Source organism: Tamandua tetradactyla, chromosome 1 (assembly GCF_023851605.1).
Source record: "Tamandua tetradactyla isolate mTamTet1 chromosome 1, mTamTet1.pri, whole genome shotgun sequence".
NCBI lineage: Eukaryota > Metazoa > Chordata > Mammalia > Pilosa > Myrmecophagidae > Tamandua > Tamandua tetradactyla.
In genome coordinates this window covers 221,912,915-221,935,022 of record NC_135327.1, presented here as the reverse complement: position 1 = coordinate 221,935,022, position 22,108 = coordinate 221,912,915, and the positions used below count along the sequence as shown (strand labels likewise).

General features: G+C 39.9%; 1 long non-coding RNA gene across 2 annotated transcripts in view; it reads right to left on the bottom strand.

The window, feature by feature from the left end:
- LOC143688211 (uncharacterized) overlaps nucleotides 1-22,108 on the bottom strand; it is a 95,907-nt gene that overhangs the window by 62,045 nt on the left and 11,754 nt on the right. The window contains exons 2-3 of one of the 2 annotated variants that reach the window (XR_013177882.1): nucleotides 6,583-6,723; nucleotides 4,540-4,670 (exon numbers count right to left, since the gene is read on the bottom strand). This is a non-coding gene — a long non-coding RNA (uncharacterized LOC143688211). Of the gene's footprint in view, nucleotides 1-4,453; nucleotides 4,671-6,582; nucleotides 6,724-22,108 lie in introns of those variants that run through there. The other variant, XR_013177881.1, reaches the window with a different exon arrangement.

Here is a 22,108-nt window from a genome sequence, read left to right as displayed (position 1 = left end):
TATATCTTAACTTAAAAATAAGGATAAAACTGTGATGGGAAACTTGTGTACTACTAATACTAGGAAATTGGATAGAAGAACTGAAGAGATGCGCTTTGTCTTCCATTTTCCCCTTTACCGTCACTCAATCTTTTTCCTTTGTGAGCTACAGGCAAAACTTCTGCCACTATTGGCAGGTAGATACTGTCAACAGCCAAGCAAGCTTTGAACAGACGGCCTTCATCTGATTTCTGGGCAGCTTAGACCCTGAAGCTGATGGTGACAGAGAGGAGAGCCAGGATGAGGTAAGACACCACGCTGATGACACTGAAAGCTGCCAGGGAAAGCAGCATGATCAGCATTGTGTCAAAGACAAAACCAGTCTACTTCAGGTGTCGCTGGAAAATCAGGTCATGCACTGCACAGGAGGAACCACAACTCTTTGTCCCCAGGCGGACAGGCTCCTAGGCTCCTGGGCTCCCAGATTCTTGCTGCCACTTGGTGAAGAGGGGTCAGCCCCGGAGAAGATGGACGCTGACTGAGTGGCCACTGACAGTTCCACCGTGGCTGTGTGAGCATGGACGGGAGGGGGTGAAGAGAGATGTGGGGCAGGAGAGAGGGAAGGGAAATAAGATTATCTGTCAGCTGGCTCTCCAAAGCCCCTTCACTCCTCCTACTCTGTGGACAGACTCCTACTGACTCTTCCCTGCATTTTTTTTCTAGAAGTTTTGTGGTACTGGCTCTTACCTTTAGGTCTTTAATTCATGTGGAATTAATTTTTGTATAGGGTGTAGGATAGGGGTCTTCTTTCATTCTTTTGGCTATTGATATCCAATTCTTTCATGCCCATTTACTTATTTATTTTTCAAAATATTTTTATTGAGATATTTTCATGCACATACAATCCATCCAAAGTATATAATCAATTGCTCACAATATCACCACATAGTTGTGTATTCATCACCATGATCATTTTTGGAACATTTGCATTTCTCCAACCAAAGAAAGAAAAAAGAAAGAAAAAAACTCATGCATGCCATACCCCTTATCACCCCCTTTCATTCACTACTAGTATTTCAATCTACTCAATTTATTTTAAGCTTTGTTCCCCTTATTATTCATTTATTTTTTAATCCATATTTTTTACTTATCTTCCATACCACAGATAAAAGGAGCATCAGACACAAGGTTTTCACAATCACACAGTCACATCGTGAAAACTATATCATTATAAAATCATCTTCAAGAAGCATGGCTACTGGAACACAGCTCTACAGTTTCAGGTACTTCCCTCTAGCCACTCTAATATACCATAAACTAAAAAGGGGATATCTATATAATACATAAGAATAACCTCCAGGTAAACTTTCGACTCTGTTTGAAATCTCTCAGCCACTGACCCTTTATTTTGTCTCATTTCTCTCTTTCCCCTTTCGGTCGAGAAGGTTTTCTCAATCCCTTGAGGGTGAGTCCCTAAGATTTCTGTCCCACATTGCCAGGGAAATTTACACCCCTGGAAGTCATGTCCTACGTAGAGAGGGGGAGGGCAGTGAATTCACTTGCCACGTTGGCTGAGAGAGAGAGAGAAAAGCCACATCTGAGCAACAAGAGAGGTTCTCTGGGGGTGACTCTTGGGCTTAATTTTAAGTAGGCTTAGCTTCTCCTTTGTTTGGATAAGTTTCATAGGAACAAACCCCAAGATGGAGGGCTCAGTCTATTGATTTTGTTGTCCCACTGCTTTCCAGAATATCAGGAATTCTCCAAATGGGGAAGTTGAATTTTCCTTCTTTCTCCCCATTTCCCCAAGGGAACTTTGCAAATACTTCTTTATTTACTGTTCAGACCACTCTGGGATTTATTGGGGCATCACACTAACCTGGAAAAACCTCCAAAATCTCATGCCCTATTCAAGGTTCCATGTTCTCATGGTGTTCAATTAAACTGTTCATATAAGTTAAATTAGGAAATGCACTAGTTAAAATATAAATTTTGTACCAAATGAACATTTCTTACTTTAGTCCCACACAGAAGTTGAAGTTTTAAAATATGAATGACAATCTATTTTCAACACCTTGCAATAATGACATTCCTTTGTTCTTCCTCATGCAAAAACAGTTTTTCAATTTGTACATTTAGTCACTATCATTGTACACTCTAGGCATTCCTAGATTATACCATCTCACTCTTTATGGTCTATTTTTCCTTCTGGTTTCATATGTGCCCCCAGTCCTTCTCCCTCTGTCATTCTCACATTCAGCTTCATTCAGCATACTTACATTATTGTGCTATACTCAGGTACTATTGTGCTATCCATTTCTGAATTTTTACAATAAGTCCTATTGCATAATCTTTCTCCTGATAATCTCTGTTCTTAACTGAAATTCTCCAAGTTCACTTATTAATGTTAGTTCACATCAGTGAGACCATGCAGTATTTGTCCTTTTGTTATTGGCTAATCTCACTCAGCATAATGTCTTCAAGGTCCATCCACATTGTTACATGCTTCATGACTGTTCTGTTTTACATCTGCATAATATTCCATCATATGTATATACCACAGCTTGTCTAGCCACTCATCTGTTAATGGACATTTGGGTTATTTCCATCTCTTGGCAATTGTAAATAATGCTGCTATAAACATTGGTGTGCAAATGTCCATTTGTGTCCTTGCCCTCATGTCCTCTGAATAGATACCTAGCAATGGTATTGCTGGATCATATGACAATTCCAAACTCAGCTTCCTGAGGAGCTGCCAAACTGCCTTTCAGAGCAGTTGTACCATTTGACATTCCCCGCAACAATGGATAAGTGTGCCTCTTTCTCCACATCCTCTCCAGCACTTGTCGTTTTCTGTTTTTTTTTTTTTTTGATAATAGCCATTCTGGTGGGTGTGAGATGATATCTCATTGTGGTTTTGATTTGCATTTTCCTAATAGCCAGGGAAGCTGAACATCTTTTCATGTGCCTTTTGGCCAATTGTATTTCCTCTTCTGAGAAGTGTCTGTTCATGTTTTTTGCCCATTTTGTAATTGGGTTGCTTGTCTTTTTCTTGTTGAGTTAAACAATCTCTTTGTATATTCTGGATACTAGACCCTTATCTGATATGTTGTTTTCAAATATTGTCTCCCGTTACATAGGTTGCCTGTTTACTTTCTTGAGAAAGTTCTTTGATTCACAAAAGTGTTTAATTTTGAGAAGTTCCCATTTATCTATTTTTTCTTCAATGCTCGTGCTCTCAGTGTAAGATCTAGGAAACTGCCTCCTATTACAAGTTTTATAAGATATTTTCCTGTAGTTTCTTCTAAAAGTTTTATGACAACCTTTGGTTCTAAGTCCCTTGTGAAGCACTTGAGAGTTTTGAGCAGCTAAAGAATTAGTAGAAAGATAATTCTGGGAGCTGGGTTGAGGACTCTGCACTAAGAAGGACAGGGTTGAACCAGGAAAGCTAATTAAGAAGCTGTTGGAATAAACCAGGCAACAGCTGTGACTTAGAGATGGTTGAAGATAGTCAGAATCTGCATACAGTTTGAAGGAAGAATGGATAGGATTCACTATTGGATTGGAAATGCATGAAAGAGAAAGAGAAGATACAAGGATGACTCCAAGGTACTTGGCCTGAGTAAGCAGAAAGGGCATTTCCTTTGGATGAAATGGAGAAGAAGAGCAAGTCTGTTGGAGTGGGGAGAGATTTGGAATGTGGGATATTCATGTGTCCTTTTGTTAAATTTTCAATTACATTGTAAGAAAGAACCATGGAAAGTTAGAAGAAAAGGTTAAAGGTAATGGTATTTAAATTCAGTACTTTTCTTGGATAGTTTCTTTAAGAATCCAGATTTGGCCTTGAGGATATTGGCTGCAAATATTTTTTTCTGTTTTATATGGCACCTACTTAACTATTTTGATATTAATTTTATGATCATCAGTTCAGATTTCTGACTTCCATAAACAAGTATCCTTTAAAAGAGTTTGGAGATTGATACAAGATTGCCAACTTCTAATTTTTTCAACGCTGTTTTATAAAAAAATTATTACTTGCTTTTACCATATTTCATGGAAGGATTTTTTTTTCATCAAAAAGAAAATAAAACGAGGAAGAATTTGGAAGAACAAAATGTCATACATCCATTTAACATATGTGACGGCACTTTAACCACAAATGCTCAAAAAACAAAGACAAAAGAATGTGGGTGGGCTGATGTGATGTTCCATTGTTCTCCTAGCATGTGTATACTCCTTCAGGTATACTCAACCATAGAACTAGTGATCTTTCTAACGTTGTAGGAAAAATTGGCTGTGATTGGGTTCATTAAGAAATGGTATATTGAACTTCATTTTGGTGCTTTTTAAGGGATTTTGAGGGGTAATTTTGACTACGTGCAGTTTTTGCAATAGGAGATGATTTTCTCCCATGCTAAGACATGGTTCCTGTACAGTATCAGAGCAAAGGATGGGCCTTGAAATAGAATATTTCAGCTTTATTTTTCCCATTTCCCTGTGGATAGGTAAAATTTCATTATGGATAGTCATCAATTCCCAGACCCACAGTTAAATATCACTCACTGATTTAAGGGAATAGTTCAGTGTTTCCACACGTGTCTTCTTGTGAAGACCCTTGGAACCTTGGTGCTTGAGTTTTTCTCCTGATTCAGGGGCTCAAAAGTGGTAGTTTCATCTCTCCAGGCTCCAATGCTCTTTGGAAACAGAATTAAAGAGAGAACATGTGTAAGGGATGGAAACGATGCTTGTTGTAGAGCTTGGGACAGGTGTGACTTCCTTTTCCATCCTTCCCTTCCTTGTTCCTAAATGTCATGGCTAGGTTACGGGTTGCTGTGGGTAGACTAAGAGTTGTGGCCTGGTGGAGAGAGAGAGAGAGAGAGGCAAACCTTGAGTCTAAACTGAGGTTGTCCTGTGATGTCAGGGTGGGGAGCCTAGGCAGGCTCTGGTCTGGAAGGTGAGTTGGGCTGTTGTGCTGAGATATAAGCCTTGTTGGCAAACATGGGCAAGAGAAGGACCAAGTGATGGGTGGTCGCTGGTGGTACAGAGTGTTAAGCAATAGGTGAATGATGGAAATCAGCTGAGAACAGTAGTTCCAATCAATTCAACAAATATTTATGGAGTTGTCCCCCCCCTCCCGTATACAATGACAAGTTCAAAGATTTCTGAATTAGGAGCAGCATAACTGATGATGCTCTGGTACCTTCTAGGGTGGGGCAGATAAGGCTGTCAGTTTGGGGGGGCAATCCTCATTCCTGGGTCTGTCTCCCTCTGGTATTGGGTTTCTTTGGTTCTATGTGTTTCTAAAGCAGAATTCTTTCGATTTGATTATACTACTCTGAGATCTTAAACTATAGTTGGCTTGGAAGGGCCAAGAGGGCAATGCTGTTAGAGTTTGGGGCCATGTGGGGGAGACAGTCATATTATTAAGTTCTGCTTTTTTGCTGTATGTGCATCTCTGCATGAAACAGCCATTTCCACACATTATAGAATATAATACACTTGGGAATAAAGAACCCTGTTTTCAATATTTTCTTTTCTTCTTGGGTCAACAGTTAATCACTGAAATAATCCCATGAAGAACTGGCATTGGGTTTCGGGGTGCCTCAGATCCAACAACCTCTTTTATATTGTGTGTTTGTCTAGGAATTGGGGCTAGAGAAGCTGAGGTGTGGTATATGTCATGTTTCAACTAAGAGTAATGTCATAGATACTAGAAAGTTTGCACAGAGCAAAAACTATTTTCACTAAATGATTAATTTAATAGGAAAAAGATCTTTGAATGGATGGAGACTGGAATTGGATTATTTGAAATTCTGCATGCAGAATTTTTATTCAGAAGCATTCCTTAGTCTGAGAATTTGTTTCTAGTAAGAAACCTAATGTTCTAAGGTTGCACCTTAATTTGAAAAAACACAATTGTGCGCTTGCTGTTTATAATGAGGAGTGCGCTCACCCCCAATCACATGTCACAAGGGTGGGGTGGGGTGGTGGGGACTGACCAGCCAAGGAATGGAAGCTCAATCACTGGACCTCAAGGCTTGGGGGCGTCCCTGGTGGAAACTGACTTTGTTTTTGAGGACAGGGAAACATTTGCAAAATCGGAAAAGGAACCAGCCCACCAAATTCAAGATTAGGGAAATGAAATGGAAAGAGGTGCAGTTGGCCAACAGCTAACTTTTGGGAGAGGGAAACCCCTCCTGTCCCCTCCACCCCCACCCCCACCCCCATCCCCCTCAGAGGCGCAGAGAGAATCTCAGGGTAAGACCCAGCCTGCTTTGGATGTGAGATTCTGTCCTGGAAACCCAAGGCTCCTGGTGATACAAGTCACGGGGTGGGGGTGGGGGGGCGCCCCGGGTGTGCGCCCACGTGAATCAGTCTCTTTGGGAGCAAGCAAGCATCACAGCCCCCCTCCTGGGGCTTCCCGGTGGCCAGGCCTGGAGCGCTCTTCCAGGGGCGCTTCCTTTTCTGCTTGTTTCTATTTTAAAGCCTGGAGACAATTAGAGACCAGTGTCTTGGTGCCAGGATGTATTTTTTTCCACAGCTCGCGCTATTCTTAGAAACAGTTGAGCCAAGAGTGGCAGAGTCAGAAGGCGTTGGAATCTTTACCTTCGTGTGGCAACAACTTTTCCTGCCTAGGCTCCGTGGTGCTGTTCTTGAGCTCTGCAGTGAGGCCGCTGAGGTTTGGTCTGCTTTCTCCCTTGGAGCGCGCATACGGAACCTCGGAAAAACAAGTAGGAAGGCAAGGACCTGTGGCAGAGAGAGAGGACAAAGCAGGAAGGTCTTTCATAGGCAGCTGACTTATTTATACCTCCTAAAATGGTGCTCCTTCAACCAGGCAACACGTTCAAATATGGCAACTGCAGCCAGAAAAACCACTTGTAATTTTTAAAGTATTTTTAACTGTCCATGAAGTAAAGGTTGTATTTTGGCAAAAAAAAAAATGGGCTGCTTCCAGTGGTCATTTGGAACTTAAAAAAAAAAAAAAATTCAACCAGATTTTGTTGAGCACTTCCTATGCATGACACAAAGTTAAAATACGGTTTTTGTCTTTAAGGAAAAGAAAGAAGACTTGCACATGGATTTTTATTTAAAAATAACCAGGGAAATTATCACCAAAAAGTACAAATTAAAAGGCCCTATTTGCAGATGATGTTGAACTAGGAACACTCCGGAAGGATTCATTCAACATGAACCAATGTTTGCTTTTGTAAATATTTGAAATCCTCCATAATAAAAATTAAACATTATAACAATGAAAAAAACATAAAATGTGAAACAATTGAATTTGCACAGGAATAAAAATAGTCTACAAATTAAAATCTATAGAGTGATTAAAGTGTTAGAAATCTCTATCTCCTTTTCACTGGATTATACCTAAAACATCCAAATGAAAAATTACTCTGTTCAAATGACCTCTAGAGAAAAAAAAACATTCTGAAACCTCCCTCTATAACTCACTCCTATGCATAGCAACCCTGAGATTAGATGTTTGAAAGTGTGCTTCCTGTATACATTAATGAAAGGATCTCTAAACATAAAATATGAAAAGCTATGTAATATGCAAAAGGCCTCTCATTCAGAAGAAATCAGAAAGCACTTAACTCAAAAGAACATTTTTCTTACGATGCAATACTTACAATAAAGGATAAAAAGAAATACATTTCCCCTCAAGATTTTTTCATTAATCCCTAGAAACTCAATTAACTCAAGAAGAAATTTTGTGTAGCTCTGCGGAGTTTTGAAAAACAAAACAAAAGAAAAAGAAAAAATCCTGCAGGGTACAGCCCAGATGATACTTTAAAAGCAGTTTGTAGTCTTTACTAGCATATATTAGAAAATGAGAAAGATTGAAAATTCACACACTAAGTGCTCAAAACAATACAACAGAAAAACAACCGCAGAGCAAGCAGAAAGCGGAGGAAGGAAGTAATAAAGATAAGAATAGCAATTAATGAGCTAGAAAACAAAGTTATATAGAAAATTAAACAAACTGAAAGCTGGTTCCTTGAAAAGAGTGATAAAGCAGCCCCTGGCCAGAATTGCCGAGGATGAAGGGAGAAGAAAGGATACATAACCACTGATGAAAATTTAAAAACATGTAAGAGAATATGATGGATAAGTTTGTGACAATACGTTTGAAAACTCAGAGAATTAGGACAATTTCCTAGAAAAGCAAATTACAAAAATGGATGAAACAGAAAGCCTGAATACGTCTATAATCAACAAAAGAAGTGACTCAAGTTAATAATCTACAGCCTTTCCCTGGCCTCATCGCCACTTCCCCCAGAAAGCAGGCCCAGACATGGCCGAGTTTATAATATCTCTAAAATACAGATAAGCCCTAAGAGTAGAAAAAGAGGGAAACTCCCCAGATCATTTTAGGAGGTTAGAATAAAACCTTGATAACAGAACTGTACAAGTACAGTAACACAAAGCAAAATTATAGGCCAATGTCAATTATGAGCATGATCTTAAATAAAATATTAGAAAACTAAAACTATTAGAATTAAAAAAAAATACATATACACTTCTGTACCAGTGTTGCAGAATGGTTTGACATTAGGCAATCTTTTAATGTAATCTGCCAGATTTGTACATGAAGATGTCCCGGCTTTACCTTTCTCTGAACTCTATCTAGTACATTTGCTGACTCTGTGGCTACCCGAGTGCCCTAACCCTAACCCTTCTCGGTTTTGGGAAGACCTTTGGGATTGGCACAGAACTCTGGGTCTGTGCGCCAATCCCAGATCTTCTCAGCCACGTGCACTTGCTTACGCTCCCTACTCTTTATCCCCTTCATTTGTAAAAGGAGGTTAATAGCGTGGACCTCTCAAAGCTGTGCAAGCATCAAATGAGATAATGCTTGGACCCAGTCTGGTGTCTGCTTTACAGGCATGATATCATGATTCTTGAGGAATTTTGGCGTTTTTCGAATCTTTCACTCTGCTTACAATAGTAGCTGTTTTTCTGCCTATTCATGTATATAACCTATCTATCTATTTGTCTGTCCATCTATCCATCCATCCATCCATCCTTCCATCCATCCATCCATCCTTCCATCCATCCATCCATCCTTCCATCCATCCATCCATCCATCCATCCATCCATCCATCCATCCATCCATCCATCCATCCATCCATCCATCCATCCATCTATCTATCTATCTATCTATCTATCTATCTATCTATCTACTCTATATATCATCCATCCATCCACCTATCCTGCCTACCTATCATCTATTTATCCATTGTATATTTATCACTTCTACTTGTTGGTTCCATTAGGAAACACAGACTCCTTGAACGTATAACATAAAACTTCCTGTCCTTCAGTGTTTGGTACAGTTTGTACAAAGGGGTGTTTGATAAATATCAAAAGTGGATTGGATAAAGAAAAAAAGTGGATTGGATCCCCAAGCTATTCCCAGACATAGGTTCATGCTTTTTAAAGACATTATACTTAGAATTACTTATATTTTGGATAATTAACCTTCCATGGAAACTTTCAGTTATAGTAAAAAGTTCTTTGGACAACCTTTTCTGATGATGATACAGCTCCACGCTGTCCTCATTTTATTTATTTGATCTATTCTTGAAGAGTGTACTGTGAACTGTTTATGGCAAATACTAAGATTTCAAATCCTGTGTCTCTATTATAACTTGATATGTGCTCCTAATGTGTTTTGGCTCCACATATAATAAAAATCACATTTTTGAAATCCAAATCTTATCTCAAGGGAGATTTCTGCTCTTGTTAATGAAGAGTTTGTGTACATTGAACTCTTCTGAAAAGTTTATTCAAATCGTCCTCAGCCCTTAGACTCTTCAAAAACACATTAACATGCATACTAAATACAAAACAAACAGCAAATCTTTTTTTATTAAAAATTCTCCCCAAGGCTGAACTAGTTGACTGTTTAGAAATGATACTCATTCTGCCACGGCTCAGAAAACTCAACTGTATTGGTAAACATATTTCAGATATTGTTTTCCCAGATAGCAGATATGACTAGGTATACAGCATTTTCTTGCTTGTACTCAAATAACTCAAATTAAAGTACTGCCACTTTAAATGACATCTTATCCCCTATAAAGAATTTAGTTATCTAAGTATATCTCTTAAACCTCTCCTAGTACTCAACATCTTGATTCATGTGGGTGCTTGGCCCCTCACAGTCTCAAGGATATGTCTGGAGATTTCCAAAAATATTTAAAGTTTTTGAACATTACTCCAGCACAAAATCAATCTTTATTCAATCTATGAAGAGTTCTGCCACACATATGCTTTTTTTTTTTTTAAGAATAACTGAAAATCGGTTTGAAATAATGAAATGGAATATTCTAGATTTAAATTGCCTTTAAATCAGCCAGCTTGTGTCAACAAGATAAATTCTGAATTCTTTGGTTTCTGATGGCTATAACCGATAGCTTAACAAGATCATGATTTTTTTTTTTGAATGCCAACCTATTCAAAGGAATGACTTTGGTACATAATAACTTCTGGACTTGCTTGAGATGGTAAGGATTAATTTATGTAATCTAAACCCCAGGCTCCTCAAAAGGAAGAGCAGGCTATGTGCTGGGAGTTGCACATAAAGACGGGAGAAGCCCTGATGCTGCACCAGCCTTCCATCCCCGTGTCTCTTGTCCTTTGTGACAGGAACATTCTCTGCAGGATGATGGTACCTCTGGACCTATGAGCCTTTGGCCTTGACTTACCTGTTCCAAGCACCCATGATTTTGGATCCTTTTTCTTGTCTTAGAAGAAAAATATTCAGGGATGAGTTGGGTCTCAAAGCTTTAGTTGAGCATTTGGCATGCATCAAAGTTGCCTTGCCCTTTGACTAAGACTCCACTGTCTTTGTGTTTTCTTGGTCTCTTCCCACCCCATGTATATCCGCCAGCTGGAATTCAAAGGAAGCTTGGAGAAGAAAATGATCCCGCAAGAAAATTTCCCCCAAGAAGTCAATTTTAGCCTCTTCTGAGCACTCACAAGTGAGCTTTCTCCTGTAAGAACCACTTTAGCTAGGGAAGTAAACCCTGTTGCCTTTGTATGTATTTTGTATTATGTAAGGAGAACTGGGTTCTAAAGTTGTTCATCCGATTCGGGGATACAGCATCAGTGTATCCATCACCTGGGGTCTCACTGAAAGGTGTGTATGGCTTCTTGGCTGCCTCTGGAAACATGTTTCCATGGAGAATCATCTGTTTGCACTCCATGTCTTCATGCCAGAAGGACCCCACATTTTCAACTTTCACTGCAATTTTCTCTCTCACTCAATGAACAATTTTTTGTACTGGTTGGACAAGTTACTAAAGCAGTTTCCCAAAGTGCTTTTTCTTATGTGAATGCAAAGGATAAACTGGATTCCTTTACAATACAGATCTGAATTAATTGCAGAGGTTTACATCCTACTCTTTAATTCTTGACTCCTCATTAAAACTCATAGCTTTCCTAGGTATCTTCACCTCTTTGATTATCGCTAATATTAGTACTGATATTTCTCTCAAAAACAAGTAAATTTAGCCATTTTAATCTATTTGAATTGGGGCAGTTTTATTCTACTCTCGAAGGACTTTGCCAATCCAACATACTGGATTTGGTCATCTTTAAAGAAAATCATAGTGTTTGAGAGCTGGACATTCTTTCAATTATTCAATTCATATGAAGAAACTTAGTATCTCAAAATGATGAGCTAGAATTCAGATCTTCTCATTCAAATTCAGGGCTGTCCCTGTCCGTTTAAGGTGACCTGCTTTCCTCAGCAGTTACCATAAGAGAACCTCCTAGTTCATTTGGTCAATGTTGACTGTATTCTCAGCTAGGGTTGTTTTTTTTTTTTTTTTTTTTGCTGCTATATCTGGGAAGAGGGTTGGGGAAGTATAGCGATTATAACACACTATTGACCTGTAAACTGGAAGCAGAAGCAAAAGGCTACTATAGTCTTTAGGAGCTGGTGGGCATTGGAGTATGCTCTTGGTCCCTCTTGTCTGGTCAGATTGGCCAGGTCTGGGCTTCCAGTGACATTCAGGTCATAGCATGCCTTGGCTGGGGAATTCTTATCCTTCACACACTTTGGAAACTCTTGCCCGTGGCAACACTGGAGGGCTTCCAGGAGCTCCAACAGGACCTTGTGGGGCTTGAAGTGGAGAATGGGTTTCCCTGCCTAGGGGCTAGAACACGTTCTGTGGCCCCTCTTTGATTGCTTAGAGCAGGCTGAGACCCTGAGGAGGAGGGGGCCACTGGGTGGTGGAGATTGGGGCATGGAGGTGCCCAGTGCCCCTTCTAACCCCAGATACAGGGCTGGGGGTGGGCGGCGGGGTTCTCTGCTTACATTCAAATGTGGGGGGGTGGGGCTGTGGCCTTCAAACTCTTCGTGAACATTCCCGACAACCCCCGTGATGGGGAACCATGTTGGCACCCACTTTCCTGGATGACTCTCAAGTGGTTTTGTAGTGCAGGGCTCAAGGTGGGCCCACACCGATGGGGGCACGTGGCTCTACTTCAGGTGCTGACTTCTCTCATTTTTTCCCCCCCATTCCTTTCTCCCAGCTGTTCCTCTCCTTTCTCTTGGCCACAGTGTCAACAGGGGGTGGCGTCTGCAGGGCTGGATTCCCACTCCCTTCCTCCATGCTCATTGGGGACTGTGACATCACTGGGGGCCCAACACCGTGAATCTGGGTGCTCTACCTGGACATGCCCACGAAACTAGGCCTGGTAGGAGCCCGGCAGTTGCCACCCACCAAGGTGGTGTGGGGCTTGGGGCATGGGTGCCAGCAGGCACTGCTGCTTCTGCCAATGTGAGGCACCGACAGGCAGGAGGGACAGAGAAAGGGTGGCCAGGATCAGGGAAGCAAGCTGGGGAGCCAAGCTATCCCACTGTCCCTCGTGATGTGAAGGAAACACCATCCTTGGGACACTTCTGCGCATGAAGGCGATGCTTTGCTGACAACTGTAAATGTTCAGTTTAGGAGAAAGGGAAGGAGAAGTTATATATGAAGTTGTTTCCACTAATTTTGTTTTCAAATCTGTCCTGAGTGTAAGATGTATGCAAGCATTTGCTTGTCAATGTTGACAATGTTAAAACTGAATTTTCCCTGGAATGACCACAAAAGGAAGCTATGACTGATTCAGCTTTGAGGATTTTATGATCCCTGCCGTGCTTTCCTGAGGATCTTAAAGAATCACCACTTTTTCTCTGAGATACAATTTTTTCCACCACCTTTGTGCCGGGTAAGAAGCCTTTCACTAAAGCACGTAGCACAGTTTTAGGATGCAGAGGTGAGCTAAAGTGAAATGTTTCTTTTACTAACATTAAAGCAAAAAACTGATTTTGCAAAGCATTTCTTTTGGAGACGGCTCCAGATTCTTTGTTACTGGGTCAATTCGCAGTGGCTCTTTGGCCCCGGAAGCTCCTCTTTCAGCATGCAGGGCGGAGTGTATCCTGTGTTCACCAGTTATGGCTTTTGAGGTGATATTTAAGAATGAAATGTGGCTTCCCAGAGACTCTGGGAAACTGAGGGTATTGATTTGCCTTTCCCGTGTGGTGCAAAGTGTTTGACTTATTTATCTTTTTTTTTTTATTAATTAAAGAAAAAAAAGAAATTAACATTTAGAAATCATTCCATTCTACATATGCAATCAGCAATTCTTAACATCATCACATAGATGCATGATCATCATTTCTTAGTACATTTGCATCGATTTAGGAAAAGAACTAGCAAATTAACAGAAAAAGATATAGAATGTTAATATAGAGAAAAAAATAAAAATAAAAATAGTAAAAAAAAAAGAAAAGGAAAAAGAAAAAAAAAAGACAAACAAACAGACAAAAAAAAAAAACCCTATAGCTCAGATGCAGCTTCATTCAGTGTTTTAACATGATTACTTTACAATTAGGTATTATTTATTTATCTTTTTAATCTAAAAATCTTGGCACGAATTAAAGGTGGCAAGATAGGTGAGTTTTTAAATGACAGTTTTGATTCTGTAAGACAGAATAGCCAGGGTGCTCTTTCCATCCGCTTCTGGATGGTGCTGGGATAAGGATGGGAGCGGACAATGGGGGCAGACCCCTCCTCGCTGTGGCAGGGCCACCCCAGGGTGGCTGGGCAGGACCGGTGGGAGAGCGCAGGGGACGGGAAGGTTCAGTTTGGAGGGTGGTTTGTGGGCGCAGGAGTGAGAGAAGCCATTCTATGTCTAAGTTTTCCCCCACTAAATCCCATAGGGTCTGATATGCTGAAATTTGAAACTAAATCCTCTAGGGAAAGGACCTTCTTCTCTGGGTCCTCACCAAAGGGAAAGCAACCCCAATATTGAAATATATTAAGTTGCTGGCACTTTACTATGAATTTATTTCTCCGCCTGAACACCTCAAGATAGAACATATTTCCAAATTTGTCAATGAGCAGCACCCTGGTTTTGTAAAGTTTTATTGGAACTGTTTACAGCTACCTTTGCATTATAGTAGCAGAATTATGACCAAACTGCCTGGCCAATAGAGCCTAAAATATTTAGTATCTAGCCCTGTACAGAAAAACTTTGCTGACTCTTCTGAAGTTCTACATACATTTATTTAAATTTAAATTTATTTAAATGCAGTATAATGAAAAACGCATTCCTTATTTGTCCTAGTCACATTTCACGTGGTAATTAGCACAGAACCTTGTGGTTACCATATTGGACAGTGCCGGTCTAAGAGAATAATTTCCTTTACATGAATCCCATCACAACACAAATATATCAGGTTCCTTGATCTCTATTACCCTGTCCAGTCAAAGATAAAAATCATCTCAGGGATAAGTCAAATGCATTGCTAGGCTGCACATTGTTTTATGAATAATCATCTGTACAAAATTCCCTCCAGTGTATCCATGATAGAGTTGGTGAAAGCAGCCCTGTCATATATGAGGCTAAAAGGTATTGGGGTGGGGGTACAAGGGGAGTTCAGTGGTAGAATTCTCGCCTGCCATGCGGGAGACCCAGGTTCGATTCCCGGCCCATGCACTTCCCAAGAACAAACAAACAAGCAAACAAAAGAAGGAAAGAAAGAAACAAACAAAAATTCAACAAATGGTTCTGCAATAATGGGATACTCAAATGGAAAAAGAGTGAAATGTGACCCTGCCATACAGCATACAAAAAAGAAAAAAAGGTATTAGGTATTTTGGTGGTTCCTGTCTATTTCCTTTCACTGTGCCTACACAGTTCCCTCCTGGCCTCTTGTTAGGAGGTGCAGACCCTCTGAACTGTGGAGCAGATTTCCCTCACTCAGATGGGACGCCAGGCAGCACCCAAGCCCGAGAACCCTTGGCTGCTGCCTTAAAATGAGAGTGGCAGCTCTTCCAAAGAGAGCACCGAAGGGGCATCAGTGCAGCTATTTGTGAAGTGCTTCCCTGAAGAAAGTTTTGGAGGCCAGGGGGATCATTGTCCCCAGTTTTGGCAAAGGTTTGGATTTCTGCAAAATTGTGTATGATATGTTAGCTGGTAAAGAAGAAGATGATACATATGTTTTCTGATCTATGCTATGAGAATCTTTTCTGTAGTAGTCAGGGCAAAAGGCCAAGCTGCTGTAACAAAGAGCCCCAACAGTATAGTGAATAAGGAAGTTTCTTTCTCTCTCATGTAACAGTTGGAAGAGAATGTTCCAGATTCAGGAGCTCTGTTCCACAGTTACTTAAGGACACGGGTTCCTTCCAAGTTACTTTTCTGTCCTTCCCTCCTCTCCTGCCACGTGGAGATGCTGGTGTCTGCAAGGCTGAAGTGGGGCTGCAGACATGTCCAAATTTCCACTTGTGAGAAGGGTAAAAAGCACAGAGGAGGTAGGTCCACTCTCTGAAGGCCCAAACCTGGATATATCTCTCATCATTTTGCCTACCTTGCACTGGATTGGACAAGGGCACACCTTCCACAATGGGGGCTGGGAAATGCAGTCCAGAGTTAGGCTCAGGAAGAAGCAGAAAATGGATTTTGTTTTTGGTAGACAGATAATATTCTCTACTTCTTTTTGTTTTTTTGAGTTCTTGGTATTTTTTCCTTTTCAAGCACCAAGACTCCATACCCACTAAGAAAAAGTTTTGATTCTCTTCTTCACTTCCCCTTTTACTCCTCCCTCTTCACCTTTCAATTTTTTTTTCTAAGAAGAAAAGAGAATTCTTTTTTTCAACCTTTCTACTCTTGTTATGAAAATCGCAAATCCGAAATGTGTACACTGGGTTGGAGCTACAGTACATTTCTATAAGGAGAGAATCTTTTGTATTTAAATGCTAAGTTCTCCAAAATGGGAAATAGAGATACTTAGAATCTGTTGGGGCTCAAATCACGTCCCCCCAAAAAAGACATGCTCAAGTCTTAATCTGCGTTCCTGGGGGTGTGAACCTATTTGAAAATAGGACCTTTGAACATGCTATGATTAGGTAAGGCGTGGGGTCATTTGTGAATAGGATCTTTGAAGAGTCTACTTATATGAGGCCATATTGAATCAGGGGAGCTTTAATGCATATGCATATAGTTTTTTATAAGCAAAGGAAATTTGGTTGCTGTCAGTCCGAAAAAGCCAGAGAGAGAGAGAAAGCCACGTGACAGAGGCTTGCCACCATTAGAATGGACAGATTTTGGAGAAAGCATGACCTTGACTGGGAACTTCTAACCTCCCAAACTGTGAGCCTTTAGCTACCCAGCGTGAAGTATTTCTCATAACAGCCCTGGCAAACTAGCACAAAATCATATGTACTGATGTTCAAATCCTCATTGTTATTACTATTGCCATGCTGCTAAGTAGAGTGACAGTTACAGTACTGTTAATGAGGTATCTAAAAATGGAAATGTCTTCTTGCATTTAGGAACCATAATGGGGAATCTTTTAAAGTAGGAAGAAAATTCCGTTTATTTTAACTCTCACCATAGATATAATTCTTTAAGAGACTATAGCCAATTCTGAAATTATAGAATTGGGGAAAAATAGACAGTGCTTAATTAAACATGGCTTATTATATTTTCCAAACCAGGTCATTTCTTGGTGGGCTTTAAATTGTAACTAGGTGAACTAAAATTAAACCCCTGACATCAATAGCATGACCACCTGTAAAATGAATGTAAATATGTATCTGGGAACTTTCTATATCAGCTGCTGCCTGGTCTCTGAGATAATATAGTTGTTTAACTTAGGGAATGGACCAATTTGCAGGTTAAATGAACACATTTTTCTCCATTACTGCCTACTTCATAATCTAGAATTTAAAGATCTCAATGACATGAAATAAATTAATGTAAATAGTTTGGCAAAGGGCCCTTAAATTGTTTTTTTGCCCCCCTTTTCCCCATTGTATATTCCCATCTTATACCACTGTACCTGGCACACAGAGGGAATTCAATGAATATTTGTTCAGTAAGTGAATGCATAAATTTGGGGAAAATTTCCTATAATGTCTTTGCAGACCTCAGAGTTACATTTGATAAAGATCTATGAGACCAAAAAGATGGAAAAACTCCAACCTATATCTCAGGACTAAGGGAATGGAATGTTTTAGTGTCATCTAGATAGAGTCCAAGAATGGTTTCCAGTCATGGAAGAGATTCAGCTACACTTACTTGGAGTTTCTAGAGAAATTCAGAAAGAATGAAATGGAATCTACATTTCAATCCTGTTTCCCTCTGAGCTCCAGAGTTTAATATACCTGTTGTGACTGAATGACACTTGTTTGTTCATTATTTATTTGCAAATATTTGCTGAACACCCACCACGTGCCAGGCACCATGCTAAGGGTTGGAGGTTTGGGAATGAATGGTCCATGTCCTGCACTTCATTTAGGAGTCCCAAGGGACAGAAACACACATGAAGTGGCCCAGTTACAGCACGGTGGAGAGCACATGAAACCTGCAGCCCAACTCTGGGCCGTTCTAGCCACGCTGCTCTGACTAGATGCTCACTTAGTTTCCTTATCTTCAAAGTGGGCAATGAATTACCAGGCTAGTGCTAGTAAATTGCATAATTGGACTCTGTTCTCTTGGATTCCTGAGTCCACTGTGTCCTTTCCATTGGATGGACTCTTGATGTGAGCCAAGCCTGGGAATTCTCTTTGACCACAAAGTTGGAGTCCTTTTCATTTCACATGGGTTCCTCATCACTCTTTTACCCAAAGGACTCCGGGAGTCTTGTCGCCTCTTTTATGCATCACTGCTTCTTGTTGCTTTTCATCAGGATTTCTCTCTTTCTCATTTAATTGTGAAAACAGAATGTGATTTTTGTACTACTTTCCTAGCCTAGATCTGATGCAGAGGCACAGCTTTTTGGAAATTTTCCGAGATTCTTTTTCTCAGCTTCTGGAAACAACAGCGAAGGAGGTCTTGTGTGGATGCGCATGTGTATGTGAAAGTTGAGTGCGAGAATGGTCTTCCTTTTGGGTTGCATCTTTTGGTTTTTGCCTACGTGTTCAAAGTTTTTCTGCTACAGATTTTTGGTGCTTTGTACAAAGAAAGCTTCAGGTACATTTCAGAGGAAAATAAGGCATCATATGATGTCCTGGGGTGATGAGCATTATAGGATGTGTGTGTGAGTACATGTGGGTGTGTGAATGAGTGTGTATGTGTGAAAGTGTGTGTGAGCTTATGTGAGTTAAGTATATGTTTGCATGTATGCTTATGTATGTGAGTCTGTATTTTTGTGTGTGGGAATATGTATGTTTATGTGTGTGTGGGTGTGTGTATGTTTGTTTGATTGTGTGTATGTTTATGTGTAAGTGTGTTTGTTTATGCGTGTGTGAGTGGATGTTTATTTGTAAGTGGATGTTTATATGTGTGAGTATATGTTTATGTGGGTGAGTGCTTATATTTGTGTGTGTGTGTTTTGTGTGTATGAAAGTGTGTATATTTATATGTGAGTGTGTCTATTTGTGTGTAAGAGTGTGTGTCTATGTGTGTGTATATTCGTACGCCTACATGTTTATGTGTGTGAGCATGTGTATGTATGGATGCATATGTTTATGTGTATATGTAAGTTGATGTGTGTGAGTGTCTTAGTGTTGTAAGAAGACTTGGGAAGAGAGGGGCTTGAAAGGACTTTAAAGGATGAGGTTGATAAGTGTGGTAGTTTAAAAATATTACTATGAAGTTTTGATACTGCTCCTTGGAAAGACAGGGTCTGTGTTCTCTCACCTTAGAATTCGGTGGGCTTGTGACTTGCTTGAAGCCAATAGAATACTGCCTGGTTTTCATGGCAGGTCGTAAAAGACAATGCACTTTCTCCTTGTTTCCTGGAACGTTCCCCAGCAGAGCCCAAGATGGCCATTCTACAAGGAAGCCCAGGCCACATGGAAAGGGACAAGTGGGTACTCTGGCTGACTTCCTCAGCTGAGGTCCCAACTGATGGCAACATCAACCATCAGACAGTGAGTGAAGAAGCCTCCAGAAGATTCCAGTCCCTGGTTTTGGGCAGATGCAAGCAATTCCCATTGGATCGTACTCAATTCCAGACCCAAAGATTTGTGAGCAGAGTAAAATAGTTGTTCTAAACCATAAAGTTTTGGGGTAATTTTTAATGTGGTTGATAATAACAGGAGCCATGGGGGCTGAGGCTAAGGGTGAGGAGCAAGAGGGACATCCGATCAGGAGGCATCACTCCCCTTTTCCTTAGTGGCCATATTCTTCCGATGCTTTTGCCCTGAACAAACTTTGGGGTAAAGCAAGCAGATTGGACATGAGGGTCCAGAAGAGGACTCAGCATCAATTTCAAGGGGAAGGACAGGGGGACACAGAGGAAGTTCTCATGGTCAACTGATTCAGGCAGCCAGTTTTAGCAATTCAGTGTATGTCAGAAGTAAATAGACAGTGGCTACCTCTTAAGAAGTTATGTTGTAAGGACGAAAGCTTTGGAGACGGGGATTCTGGTTTTGTAAACTCAGAGATATAAATCAGCTTCCTGGTCATGATTTTGTATAAAGGAATACTCTATGGACTGTGGAAATGCTTACATTCTTGTGTAGCTGATGGGAAAGGGGAATGGCACAAATGAAATAAAACCAGAATACTGTGTCCAGGGCAAAGTTAGGTTCATTGAACTATACTTAGGAAACTGTCTGTTGTTCCAATCCAAAGCTGGCTGAGCCCTTGCTCTCCAGGAATTTTCAGGGAATTCTGCTCCAGAACGTGGCTCTCCCAAGGCATTGAGATACAGTACTGTACAAATGCAGAGGGCATAGAGATCAGGTGCTCTCTGCATCCGCTGTGAGCTTTTCCCCTAGGATATAATTTATAGATTAATCTTTTTTCCCTAATAAATAAAATGATCTCAACTAGGGGAGAAAGGTTTCCTACCCAGTAGGATTCTTATACGGTTTCTTATGAATAGAGTGTTTTTCTAATTTCTTCCCTAAGTTTGTGTATGATGTATTATTATACCAGAATCTGAAACCAGCCAAATGAGCCCCAGGAAAGAAATATGGCTCCAAAATAAATATAGGGGCCTGGTTAATACTGCACGATCAGATATCTTGGAAATAAGACGCACAATTAAAGTAACACTGTATAGGACATTGGGAGTTAAAGATTGTTTGAGATAGTCCCACCATACTAAAGCAGAAATCTAATATATTTGTTGAACCTCGAGAGGAATTCTGGGAAAATGGAACTTTGAACCTTTCTAGGGAGGAGAGGCTGATTATGTAGACATATGGTCGAAAACTAGGGGCCTCAGAGGAACAAAGCAGATCATAAATCTGTAATGGTGAGCAAATGTTTAGCAAACCTTGTAGCTACACAAAGGGATAGAAAATTTGTGAAAATGGGACGACTTTCAAATTTTATTTAGCATCAGTCAGAACAAACCCACTAGGTTAAATTCAACTAAAGCATATAAACTTAAAAGTACTTCTCATAAAAAAGGAATCCAAAGTCAAACAGTGGCCCACATATCTTAAGGAAAGTAATGAATCTCCATTAAATAAAATAATTAAGAACAGGGTGTATTTTTTTCAAAACTCATTGTAATGTGATCTTACGTCACAAAGTACAGGATATAAGAGATACAGGAAGAAATTACCTTTAATTAGCGTCAGAAAAATAAGTAAAGTGTAGGAAAATGGAAACTGCAAGCCAAGAAACAATAAAAGAAACTCTGAGGGCATGTCTCATTTCACAGCTTGAAATTAAATCTTTGCCTTGGATTGAAAATTTTTGTTATGGTAAAAATGTTTTTACTGTGATACGATTTTACATTAATGGAACAGCTTGGACAACTCAGGATATATCATTAGATAAAAAGTCAGGAGAAGATTTAAGTGTCTTCCACTAAACAAAGATTATTAGGCAAAAAAGGGAGATTCAAAAATTTCCCTAAAAATCTCCTAATTTTTTTGGTTTGCTTTTCCAGTAGGGGGAAGTTTAATGTAAATCCCTCCTTTTATGGATCATAATCAGCTTTGATCTTTGCTTAATGAAGATGGAGCCCTGCTCTCCTGATGTGCTGCGTTTTTACATATTTGATGTTTTTTTAAGGGACATTGAAGCTTTTCCTTTTTTAGGGTTTTATGAACAATTGATACTAGTACAGCAAAGTTGCAGAAGTGGGTCTTAAAGGAAAGACTGAAATGGAGCTAATTTCCTACAATGCTCCCACAGCTGGGGGGATTAACTAAGGAGGAGAATGCCACTTATTGTAATTTACTGAAGCAATTAAAAATAAAGCATAGCTCTCAACAAAACGGATGTGTCAGCATGACACTAAACATATTTTTTGGCCTTGGGAGAAAAAGTAACTTTATCCCTCCCTCTTTTTTTATTTTGAAATAACCTCAAACTTATAGGATAGTTGCAAAAATAATACAAAACTCAATCAGAGAATTCCAACATGCCCCTACCAATATACTCCAATGTACCAATTTTAACATTTTGCCACCTTTGCCTTATCATTGTTCCTATGTATTTATGTATGTATCGATCTCTATCTGTCTATCTATCTATCGATTGATCGATCGAGCGATTGATCTAATCACCTACTTTCTGAATGTTTGAGTGCAGATCGCATACACCATAATCCATGAAAACATCATACTTCCATGTATGTTTCCTACAACAAGGATATTCACTTATATAATCACTTTAAGTAGAATTGTCAAGTTCAAGAAGTTTAACATTGATA